The following is a 13,965-nucleotide window of genomic DNA, read 5'->3' as shown; positions in this document are numbered from 1 at the left end:
TGTCCTACGGACTAAACCCTCCGGTTTATATAGACACCAGAGGGGGCTAGGGTTACACAGAGTCGGTTACAGAGAAGGAGATCTACATATCCGAATTCCCAAGCTTGCCTTCCATGCAAAGGAGAGTCCCACCCGGACACGGGACGAAGTCTTCAATCTTGTATCTTCATAGTCCAACAGTCCGGCCAAAGTATATAGTCCGGCTGTCCGAGGACCCCCTAATCCAGGACTCCCTCAAGCATCAAGTGTTGATGGTTAACAAGACCACTAGTTTCAAGAAGAAGGGCAAAGGAAAAGATAAGGGAACTTCAAGAAGAATGACAAGCAAGTTGCCACTCCCATGAAGAAGCCCAAAGCTAGACCTAAGCCTGAAACTGAGTGCTTCTACTGCAAAGGGAATGGTCACTGTAAGCGGAACTACCCCAAATATTTGGCGGATAAGAAGGATGGCAAAGTGAACAAAGGTATATTTGATATACATGTTATTGATGTGTATTTTACTAGTGTTTGTAGTAACCCCTAGGTATTTGATACTGGTTGAGTTGCTAAGATTAGTAACTCGAAACAGGAGTTGCAGAGGCTAGTTAAAAGCGAGGTGACGATATGTGTTGGAAATGATTCCAAGGTTGATGTGATCACCATAGCACACTCCCTCTACCTTCGGGATTAGTGTTGAACGTAAATAAATGTTATTTAGTGTTTGCGTTGAGCATGAATATGATTAGATCATGTTTATTGCAATACATTTATTCATTTAAGTCAGAGTATAATCGTTGTTCTGCTTACATGAATAAAACTTTCTATGGTCATACACCCAATGTGAATGGTTTATTGAATCTCGATCGTAGTGATACACATATTCATAATATTGATGCCAACAGATGCGAAGTTGATAATGATAGGCAACATATTTGTGGCATTGTCATTTAGGTCATATTGGTGTAAAGCGCATGAAGAAACTCCATGTTGATAGACTTTTGGAATCACTTGATTATGAATCATTTGATACTTGTGAACCATGCCTCATCGACAAGATAACTAAAACTCCATTCTCTGGAACAATGGAGCGAGCTAATGACTTATTGCAAATAATACATACCCATGTATGTGGTCCGATGAGTGTTGAGGCACGCAGAGGGTATCATTTTTTTCTGACCTTCGTAGATGATTTAAGCAGATAGGGGTATATCTACTTAATGAAACACAAGCCTGAAACATTGGAAAAGTACAAAGAATTTCAGAGTGAAGTGGAGAACCATCGTAACAAGAAAACATAGTTTCTACGATCTGATCGTGGAGGCGAATATTTGAGTTACGAGTTTGGCCTTCATTTAAAACAATGTGGAATAGTTTCACAACTGAGGCTACCTGGAACACCACAGCATAATGGTGTGTCCGAACATCGTAACCATACTTTATTAGATATGGTGCGATCTATGATGTCTCTTACTGATTTACCGCTATCGTTTTTGGGTTGTGCATTAGAGACAGTCGCATTCACGTTAAATAGGGCACTGTCTAAATCCGTTGAGATGACACCGTATGAACTGTTGTTTGGCAAGAAACCTAACCTGTGATTTCTTAAAAGTTTGGGGATGTGACGCTTATGTCAAAAGGCTTCATCCCGATAAGCTCGAACCCAAAGCGGAGAAATGCGTCTTCATAGGATACCCTAAGAAAACCATTGGGTACATCTTCTACCATAGATCTGAAGGCAAGATCTTTGTTGCTAAGAATGGATCCTTTCTAGAGAAGGAGTTTCTCTCGAAAGAAGTGAGTGGGAGGAAAGTAGAACTTGATGAGGTAAATGTACCTTCTCTCGAATTAGAGAGTAGCACATCAGAGAAATCCGTTCCCGTGATGCCTACACCAACTAGTGAGGAAGCTAATGATGATGATCATGAAACTTCAGATCAAGTTACTACTAGACGTCGTAGGTCGAACAGAGGACGTTCCGCACCAGAGTGGTACGGTAATCCTATCCTAGAAGTCATGTTACTAGACCATGACAAACCTACGAAATATGAAGAAGCTATGATGAGCCCAGATTCCGACAGATGGCTTGAGGCCATGAAATCCTAGGTAGGATCCATGTATGAGAGTAAAGTGTGGACTTTAGTGGACTTGCCCGATGATCGGCAAAATATAGAGAATAAATGGATCTTCAAGAGGAAGACTTACGTTGATGGTAATGTTACTATCCACAAAGCTCGACTTGTCGCAAAAGGTTTTCGACAAGTTCAAGGAGTTGACTACGATGAGACTTTCTCACCCGTAGTGATGCTTAAGTCCGTCTGAATCATGTTAGCAATTGCCACATTATGAAATCTGGCAAATGGATGTCAAAACTGCATTCCTTAATGGATATCTCAAAGAAGAGTTGTATATAATGCAACTAGAAGGTTTTGTCAATCCTAAAGGTGCTAACAAAGTGTGCAAGATCCAGCAATCCTTCTATGGACTGATGCAAGCATCTCGGAGTTGGAATATACGATTTGATGAGGTGATCAAAGCATATGGTTTTATACAGACTTATGGTGAAGCATGTATTTACAAGAAAGTGAGTGGGAGCTCTGTAGCATTTCTCTTATGATCAATATGGTTAGAGTTTATTTGATCTCTTATATGCATGATTATTTATAGCCTCGCAATTCTTCTTCGAATATTTGGTTTAGTTAGGCCAACTAGAATGATTATTTTTGCTATTGGAAGAGGTGCCTTGTGATGGCTTCGATCTTGTGGTTTCCCTCTCCTAGTGATAGCAACGTCAAAAAGGGAATGGGCCGGGTCGGCCCGCTCGGTCACTGACCCGGACCGAAATCTCGAGGCCAATGGACCAGGTGGGTTGGCCTTGAATCATAAAACGGGTCAGTAGAGCTGGCACCGTGTGACTCGATGGACCAGACGGGTCGACCCAGCTGCCTGATCACGCTGCCCTAGTCCATCGCTTCCACCACCCACCACGATCTTTGTAGGTCGCTCCCGACGATTTTTGCCGCCGCCGGCCATCTCTGCCGCCCTCGGCCTCCCCCGACCTTCTCTACCGGCCGCCCCCGACCATCTCTGCCCACTACAAAAAAAATACACTTCCGTGATGATACGTGTTTGTCACAGTAGGTCACGTTTTTTGTCATGCATGTACATCCATGACAAATTTATGACAGAATCAAGATAGTCATACCTGTGCTGTCGAAGAAGTGTTCCATGACATTACCAAAATTATCATCACGGAAGTGTCCACTTCCATGATGATAAATCGCGCGTCACAGAAGTGCTTTCGTCAAGGGTGACCGACACGTGGCATCCACCGTAACGGAACGCAGTTAAGCTATCGGGTCGGGTTTTGGATCCGATAACCCGTTAACAGCCCCGACCAATGGGGATTTTCCATGTGTAAAATCATCATTAGCTGGAGGAAACACGTGTCGGCTCACCGCTGGGACAGATGTCATCCACTCATTGGACAGAAGGCGCCTATGATACATCGACACATGGCACGACCCAACAGAGGCCCATTCCTGTGAAAAGGCCGGCCCATTTGACTTGGTCAAAAGGTGGCGGGCCGGCCCATGTAAAGCCTGTTAACGGCATGTTCGCATATAGCCCATTTACAGCCCGCTAACCCAAGGCCCATTACGCCCTATCCGAATTAGGCCCAAAAGCGTCTTCTGGGCCACCCATTATGATTCCAGCCCGTTTTCACTTCTGGCCCATGTATGGCCCATGACATCTTTCGGCCCATATGAGGCCCTATGTAACTCTTGGCCTATTAACGGCCCATGGTGAAACTGGCCCGTAATGAACAGTGTATTACTTTACACCCATTAACGGCCCGTGGTGAAACTGGCCCGTAATGAACAGTGTATCACTTTATACCCATTAAGGGCCCGTTATTCCGTTGGGCCGTTTCCAGCCCATGTTATCTTTCGGCCTTCTCAGAGCCCATTTATTCTTGGGCTCATTTCCAGCATTCGTTTACTTACGGCCCATTACTGTCATTTTCTGCTTATGGGCCAAATTCAGCCCGTGGTTACAGTCGGCCCATTTGTGGTCCGTTAACACGTTGGGCCATTTTCATAGCGTCATGAAATACAGCCTATTAACGATGGCCCGTTATGGTCGGCCCATGAACGGACAATTCCAACTCTAGCCCGTTTACGGCCACAATGTGGCCTGTTATTGGCCCATGTTTGGCCAATCGATCATACTGCCTGTATAAGGACCATTGATGATACGGCCCGTAGAAGGCCCATTATTTCTGCGGCCCGTAGAAGGCCCATTGTTTCTACGGCGCGTGGAAAGCCCACTGTATATACGGCCCGTGGAAAGCCCACTGTATATACGGCCCGTAGAAAGCCCACTATTTCTACGGCCCGTAGGTCCAGTGTCACTACAGTAAATATTAGCCCTTGGTTATTGTGGCCTAGTTTTAAAAAATAGGTTATTGCAGCCACTAGCAAACCGCAGAAAAAGAACTGCACTCACTACAAGCAAACAAATAAACAAGACAACAAGGAAATAAATAAGCAAGCAACTTACACTAGGCTATCACGGCTATTACACATATTACATCCACTGGGCATCAAAGTTCGCCACCAGTGCAAATATAGGGAACACAATAGTATATAAACGCTGCAGCAAAACAAGTCCAGAACTGAAACCACTTCAGAAGAGCTCAAGAAACAATATCCTGGGTACCCATAAAGCTGGCAAGATGCTTAGCAAGCTTATTAACTTTCTCTTGTTTGGTGCTTAAGTCCTCCAGCGCCTGCTGTTGCACCAAAAAGTATGCATCTGAATTCTGTAGGGACTTCCTCAGTCCTTCGGCTTCCTGTCGCATAACATCTGATCGATGTCTTTCAACTTGAAGTTGAGACTCAAGAAGCCGAACTGATTCAGGCAACGAGTTCGAAGAGCTGGTGCCAGCAGTGGTAGACAGTAACTCGAACACTACATCAAGATAGGACTTTGGGGTTGTCTCAGTTTCCTCAATATAGTTTTTATCAGCTTTCTTGGACACCAACAGGGATGTCTCACTATCTTGAACCTTATCTGCATTACTTCCTTTACCATTACATAACAAGATACTCTTCTCCAATATTTTATCCGCGTTCTAAAAGAGAAGCAAACAAACACATCTTAGGTTTACAATGTAGTATATGAAACTCATTCTGGTAAACCAGTTCAGTAGTAAGGTGGAAAGGATAACAACATGAAACAAACATATATCTATGTAGTATGGTCACTGTATGGTCTATATCATTCTAGTTTATGTTGCCAAATCAAGATAGATACAGTTCGAATCATATCTATTTAAGATAAAGCAGCATAGACAGAATATAAGTGTGGGAAACTACACAGCAATAACAACACTTGTAATGTGCATGGCATGAGAACATAACTGTTTATTCAATTGAAACTGAAATCAACATAGAGCAAGTTACAACAGCAAGCAGCCAAACACGTTGAAGAAACATGTTTAAAACATACCTGTTGCGCAATTGGAGTTTCAATTGCATCCTTCAAATTGAAAATTGGTTGGTATCAGTAAATACAGTGATGCAAGAGCAAAGTAGTATGAACCATAGCTACGGAACCTGACCTGAGAACAATTCTTCTTCTGCTTTAAGCGTTGACTTCGGGTTCGGAGTGGTGGTCCTCATGATTTGGGTACTGCAGTTGCCTTACTAACTGCTCGTGTTTGGGTGCTCTGTGGTGGAGACGGTGCTGTCTCAACAGGAACTGGGTGTCTATCTGCTGGGGTTGGGGTTAGAAGGGGTGTAGTTGGTTCTCTATCCAACTGGGTAGGGGTACAATCTGCATGAGTGTGGGTTATGTGTGGTGGGGCTGATTCTTGGGCAAGTACAACTGTGGTTCTATCTGCATTGACAGGTAGCACGATCTTTTCTGAAGACCGTGTTTTTACTCCCACAGATACTGCCATCACTCCCTCCAATTGAAATGGCTGATAAACAAGAAAAGTAATTGAATGTACAGACATTGTAAGATAGACAGGTGCAATGGATAGTGGGGAAGAAAACAAGGCATGAAATAATTCACATCTATGTTGTCTAAGCAAACAGAATAGCAGGACATAATTTCACATATATGATGGCTAATTAAACAGGATAGCATGACACAATTTCACATGTATGTTGGCTAACTAAACAGGATAGAATGACATACTGCAAAATATGATGACTATGTAAATAGGATGACATGATATAACTATACGATTTGTCTATTAAAGTGGTTGGCATGCCATAAATCACAACATGCCGCCGATGGAAACATGATGGCATGATATAATTCATGGATAGAATGACATAATTTAAAATATGATGACTATGTAAACAGGATGAGATGATATAACTATATTATGTCTTTAGAAAATGGGTTGGCATGCCATAATTCAGATACATGATGTCTATGTAAACATCATTGCATGACATAATTCAAATATATGATTTATATACTAAGGAAGTGAGAAGAGGGCAATTGCATATATGATGTGTCAACTAAGGAGATGGCATTCAATATTGTGTATATGATGTAAAAAAATAAGCATTGCAATACAACATATGCATTATATGAGTAATATAACCCTGCCAAGTTTAAGCATACACCTCAGGGGGATAATAGGACTGGTCATCTGCCTCTGAATCCTCCTCTGAAGAGGTATTTGTAACCAGCAAGATATCTGCTTCAGCAGGTAGCATTGTTTGCTCTGAAGACCTTGTTTTCACTCCAGATTTCTCCATCACCAATTCAAATGGCTGATGCACAGGAAGAGCAGTTGAATATACAAACATTGTCGACAAAATCAATGAGAAATACAAAACAAGGACGGCATGATATAATTCACATATATGACGATTGCCTAAACAGCATGGCATTGCATAATTCACATACATAATGCCTTGCAACAAGATAACATTGCATAATTCACATATATAATGTCTTGCAACAAGATGGCATTGCATAATTCAAATATATGGTAATTAGACACTAAACATGTGGCATTCACACAAAGCATGTCTAAACTAAGCAAATGACATAGCAATGCAAGATACCATACACACGATGTGAGTAACATAACCCTGCCAAGTTAGGGCATGCACCTCAGGGGGGAAATATGACTGGTCATCTGTCTCTGAATCCTCCTCTGAGGAGCTATCGGTAACCAGCAAGACATGCGCTTCGTCAGATAGCATTGTCTGCTCTGAAGACCTTGTTTCCACTCCAGATTTTTCCATGACCATGCCGAATGGCTGATGCACAAGAAGAGTAATTGAATGTACTAAAATTATTGACAAATTTGACACATAATAAAAAAATGATGGCATGACATAATTCACATATATGATGCCTGGCCAGAGAAGATGGCATTGCATGATTCACATATACGATAAAGAAACTAATCAGATGGCATTGACACAAAGCATGTCTAAACTAAGCAGATGACATCTTTAATGTATACAGTAAGCAATGCAAGGCACCATATGCATGATATTACCAACATCAACATGCCAAGTTAGAGCGAAGACCTCATGGGGTAAATAGGAGTGGTCTTCTCCTTCTGAACCCCCCTCAGAACAGTTATCTTCCTCTTGATTACGATCCTAAATGGGTGGAGGGGGGGGGGCTGCTTTTGCGCCCACCATGGAACAACGTCTGCATGAAATTTTATTGCCACGCAAGACTTGTCTCTTTTGCTCTACATGATCAGTTCCATTGTGTACAATAACTGGCATGCGTAGGAATAAAACATAGTGAGATTATGTAAGGAGTGCATGCACAAATCCAGAGTGATGGTAGCAAACTGTGGATAGACCCAAAACCAATGATAGCAGGCAGATAATAGCTTTAGTTAAAAAATACAGATAATGGCTCCTTTAATGTTTGTTTGCACCCAACATGAAACTCATAGTAGACACCGGAGATTAACCAGATAGTAGACAGATAGTACTCATTGCTGCCCCAATATGTACCCCACAACCATTTAAAAACTCAAGTTTCAGCTAGTTTGGACCTGACTCGGAGTCTAATAGGTGAACACAACGATAATGTAGCATGTCATCATATTAAGCGATGCATAACGTAAGCAGACACGGAAGAGTGCGACCTCTCTTGCGGACCCGTGTAGTCCTCAAGGTCATCTGCTCAGTTGATGATGGTAATGCAGTTGTCGTGGCTGCCGACGGCTGGGAAGAAGATCTGAGGCAGCGAAAGACAGTCTGGAGAGCGGATCCCTGCTGTGGTGAACCCTTCCATCGTTTGAGCAGCTGAGTTGGGGTGGAACACAGCGCCGCAGGAGCAGGACAATCCACACAAGGTTTTCTTTGACACATATCTGTAACAGAAGTAATTGAGTAAGGGCTTGTTTGAGGATTCTAACAATGCAGTGGTAGGAAATAGATAGGAATAGGATAGGAATGCACGTGCAAAACAGAGAATTTAAAAACACAGGATTTCAGCCATTCTGGGTGTTTGATTCACAACAATTGGAAGATCACATGATGCAAAAAAGCATGGTGAGATTAAGTCAAACCACAAGAAAATGTATGGTTATAATGCTATTATGCTACTATCTCCTAGTCTTGTGCTTGATGAATAGGAATATGAAAAGGAGGAGAAGTGGAAATTAGAATTCCTACGGTTTTTCTTTCAAGGAGACACTAAAGGAACAAATCCTACAGTTTTCCTTTGCTCCATTCCTTTGCACCAAATTCATGAAAATTAGTACCATAGGAAACTTTCCAATAACTATGTTTTTCATTCACTTTTCCTTTCAAGCACCGGCGATTCTAGTAGGCAGGCTTGAGCAAGGAAAATCCTACACTAAAAAAATGTTTTTGTGCTACTTCTATTACTTTGGACCTAGGACACTGCCATACTAGCTCAACTCTCAGGCCCATCGACAAATGCACAGCTCAAACGCGCAGAGATAAATAATGATGGCATTCAAGAGAGTCCATCACGGATAGCTAAGTTGCCTGGTACCTCACTGCTTGTCATATAGTAGGATAAAATAATCGTATTTCCCGTTACTACGAATGCTTAGTGGACAATATATATAACATGTAGAGTAAAAAAGAGATGCAACAAGTGTACAACCTCTTTGGCGAAGCCATGTCAATCTCAACGTGATTGGGTTGGCCGGTGAGGATGCTCCGGCTGACTTTGCTGTCGGAGGAGGGGAAGAAGATCTTAGGCATCTGGAGATGGAGCCCGAGGTACTACTCCGCTGTGATGGAGGGTTTCATCGTTGGAGCAGCTCCAGTGAGTTGTACGACGCCGAGGCTGAAGCAGGACAAGAGAGACAACGAACAACGTTAACCTGAGTGGAATTCTAATAGCATCTCCAATACATGACGTAAAATACATAACCACAAAGTGCTAGATGTAAAATACATCAACCGCTTATCTCTGAACTTAACTGTCGAAACTGAGCCTAACTGTCGAAACTTAATTTTGCTGTCAAAACTGAATTTTGCTGTCGAAACTGAACGCACTAGCAAGGTGAGGCTACACGTCGGTCGACTGACTTTTTCATCTCTGGTCAGTCGATTTTTCAGCCGTTGGATACGAAATCAAGGGCCTGTAGTTCATCTTCAACCTCCACCCCCCTGAGCTGCCAGCCACCACCGGCCAAACAGCAGCCCCCCGCCGCCCGCGGCCGGCGGTGCGCCGCCCCTCCCGCCCCGAAAACACTCCCCACCGCAGGTCCGCCGCCGCCCCGGCCATCCCTTGAGCCCCCTCCTCGTGCCAAGCTTTTTCTCCAGCGATCCCCACGCCACCGCCCCGCCAACGCCGGCGACCACCGCCCCCATCCTGAACCTTAAGATAGATAGTGGGGTACCTCTCTAGCAAGCCCGCCTCCCCGCTGCAGCTGGTTCTTCCTTCACCCCGATGATCCCACCCCTTGAAAATCGACTGACCCCAAAGTCAATTCAGTTGACTGAAGTGTAGCCAAATCGGAGCAGCATCGCAAGCAAGAGCAAGAGTGAGAGCCGCAGCGCGAGCAAGAGCAATAGCAAGAGCAGACCAGGCAGGGGACCGAGAGCAAGAGCAGAGCAGCAGCGCGAGCGAGAGCTAAAGCAGCAGCTACTCCTACTGATGTGGACGTCGCCACCGAGGGAGCGACGCCATGGAGGAAGTGGCCGGCGACACCGCCGTGGATGGAGCCGCGCCGGGTCGGCTCGGGAACGAGCGCCGGCAGCACCGTGAGATAGAATCAAGAAGAAAATGCAGCGATTAGTGTACAACCTCTTTGGTGGCACCAATTAGGCCGCAGCTTCATCCGACGAAACGGTGATGATGATGCTCTTCCGGTGGTGCAGGTGAAGACGGCGGTGTGGGAATGGAGGTAGCGCGAAAGACGAGGGGAACATCGACGCAGCTCCTTGGAGGTGAAGGACGGGGTGGCTGAACTGGCGGGATGATGAGATCGAGGATGGATCCTCATCCGGTACGGTGGATGAGGGATGTCGAGGTGTTGCTGTGGACAACGTCGTCGGGGAAGAGGCTCCGGCTGGGTGGCGGACGGAGCAGGGTGTGGGGTTTCGTCGCGGGTTTTCGCGGCCTCGGTGTACGAATGGGTGGGCGGATGGGATGGCAGTGGGGAACCATGGCTTAGGGACTCGCTTGTCCGAAATGTGGGGTAAGTTACGAAAGTACCCCCCACCGATTTGAGGCGGTTCTTTCGGTTCAGGGGTACCATGGGCATTTCGCGTGTCGGGATTTCACAGGAGGTGGGAGTTTTCGCGCGCGTTGTAATTTCGGAATAGCAAGGCGCGGGTTGAGATGGAGGGAGTTGTCGGAGCACAACGAGACAAAGATATATCTTAAATATTTCGGGCTAACAAGGCGTGGGTTGAAGAGGCGGGAGTTTCACTGCACGATAGACAGAGACACTAGCTTCAATTTTTGGCATAACAAGGCGCGGCTTGAAATTTTGGAAGAACAAGCTTAACGTGTACCAAAAAAAAGACAATTTGCACCTCAACACGTGCAACACACACACAAACACAATTTAGACTAGAGTAAGGTACACGTGCATTGCACGCATGAGATTTGGCAAGCAAATTATGAATAAATACCACATTATAGCATGCAAGCTTTGAGTCATATATGCATGATGTAGATGTTCGTTTAATTCTTATAGTTCATTTCATTCAAAATCATCTAGTTTTTATAAGAAAGCTAATCTATTTTAAGATTCATGGAATTGTGCGTTGTAAGACATAAAGTAAAAACAAATAATGGCAAATCATGTAGAAAAACATTTGGGCGATTCTGATACGGAAGATTCTAGAAAAAATAAGAAGTGCTTGAGTTTGATGTTTGTGCATTATGCTTAAGTTCAACCATGGAGTCTTCTAGATTATACATGTGGCGTAATCTGGTGGAATCTAGATGATATCCAATGGCCAATAGTGTTCAAATTTGCCATCTTTGGACCATCGGATTCGCCACATCCAACGACCATCTTTCAAAGTTAAAGTTACCCGCACACAATATAAAAAATATAATATATATATATAGGGGTATAGATATAGATATGTGTTGCGAAAGCCGCCCATCATCTCCAATTACATGCACGGATGCGACATGGGCAAATGATGTCTGCCATCAATATCTCAAATTCAAATCAGTCTGACCTTGTTCAATGTGTATACAATACAACATGCTCGTTTCCAAACCACACCGCGCAGATCTCCGTTATATTCATGCATGCATGGGTTTCAAACATCAGGATCTCTTATTCAAATATTTGAATTCAACTTTACATTGATTATGACCTCACCTATTCTTTTACACCCACACAGTAGTCTTCTCTTTATAATTGTACCACTAACTTTCTCTCGTGCATGCATGCACACACACTACCAGTCGGCATTATCTATCGCACGCATGCAATCTTTTTCTTCAGGTCGGTCTCCCATGAAGGCACACACCCACACACATCCCCCTCTCCATCATACCGGGCATTCTTTATCTCTCACGCTTGCATGTGCAACGATCGATGTTCCTCTATGTATGTGTGTGTATAGCTTGGTCTTTCATAGTTTTCCACACAAACCGATCAATCGATATATCGAGTGAGGTCTCACCCTCTTTCCCACGTCCACATCGATCAATCTATACCTCTCCCACGTCCACATCGATCAATCTATACCTCTCTATATAGGATTAACATAAATAGCTAATACACCCACATTAATTATATATCCAACGTCCCCCTCTCATCATCCATGCCTTCCGCTTCATCTCTCAGATGCGTGCACAATGGCAAAGATAGGGGGCAGTAAGGGCCCTGCCCCCCTAACATCACTATATATCGAGGCTAATATGAATGTGATCATTAGACAATTGCTGCTAAAAAAGTTTAATTTCATGAATTGACCCTCCTCGTAAAGGATTAGCAATGCTTGGCCCCCTAGCTCATTTATTTTTCATGGCTCCGCCACTGCGTGCAACAGTGCACGTGTTCGCCCCCTCTATCTAAATATCGATCTCGCACTTGTGCATTCCTTCATAGTCTCCCTCCACTCGGCCCCTCGCACCATCTTGTAGCCCCCCACCGGATTTTGCCACATGTACAATCTAGCAGACTCCATGGTTGAACTTAAGCATAATGCACAAACCTCAAAACAACAGTGGTTCTCTTTTGTTCTAGAATATTCTGTATCATAATTGCCCAAACACCGGAATTTTGGAGGATTCTAATCATTAGGAATTTTTCCTATCTTGGTTGTTTGATTCGTAGGATTGTAAACCATAGGAATTTTTCCAGATGATTCATTTGCACTAGATTTGATAGGAAACATCCCATCCACTCAAACCTCTTTGAAAGAATTCTGCGTTTTTTCTATGCACAATCAAACATCGTACAATCCTGTAGGATTCAAGACGACATTCCACTATAATCCCATGTTTTTCCTATTCACGTGTTCTTAGCTTTTTTATAAAAATTAACTTGATTTTGAATGATATGAACTGTAAGAATTAAATGAAGGGCTACATCACGCATATATGACTAAGAGCTTACATGCTATAGTGTGGTATTTATTCATAATTTGGTTGCAAAATCTGATGCGTGCAATGCACATGTAAATTACTAGTGCTTCGAGTATGTGCAAAACGTGTAAATTAGAATACCAATGGCACGCTACACAGTAAGCCATGTGGCACATGTGGAGGCGTTGTCGTGACCTCCTTGCGTGGATTGATCACAGTGACATGTTGCTGGTTCCAGAAGAATGTACTCGTCCTCCCTGAGCCATACTGGCGGTACATGCACGAAGCGAAGATGTGCACGCACGCCACGCACGCACTCATTCCCTCGCACGCACACGCGGGTACACAGGCGGACGCAATTTTGTACCAAGATCCACCCCATGTGATAATTTGACGCGTGTAAAGTCGTTCACTTCATTGATGGTCAATTAATACAGCGCATGCAAATTGAGTGGATGTGAGGGCGGAAGAAAGACATTATTACTCCACTGCGCATGCGAGTAGTTTAATCGTGGGTTGCTAGTAGTACTTCCATTGCTCTCCTTCGTATTTTGTGCCAATTTTTGCCAGTAACATAATATTTACGCATTTGAGCAGTGTAGTACTTGAAATTTATGTTCCGCTAAACTCATCGGGAGCCGTTTGGGGCCTCGAAACCAAAACCATCAATTAAACTTTACCTTGTTCCCATCACATTTGAAAGCCTACTCACACCTACTAGTACTACGTACCAAACCTGAATGTGTTCCCACTATGCAGGTATTAGTACTACTAGTGCTAGTACTTAGGTTATAAAAAGGGGAACTACCTAACCGAAAATTACTCTACCTTTGCTCCTCATAAGTGCTTCTTCTTCGTCCGTCGTTGCCATGGCCGGTGAGCAGAGCTCTAGGTCGAGAACTACTCGTAACCAGGGAGCGGCAACCAAGGTTGTGGAAAAAA

This window comes from Triticum aestivum, chromosome 6B (assembly GCF_018294505.1).
Source record: "Triticum aestivum cultivar Chinese Spring chromosome 6B, IWGSC CS RefSeq v2.1, whole genome shotgun sequence".
NCBI lineage: Eukaryota > Viridiplantae > Streptophyta > Magnoliopsida > Poales > Poaceae > Triticum > Triticum aestivum.
This window is presented reverse-complemented; position numbering follows the sequence as displayed.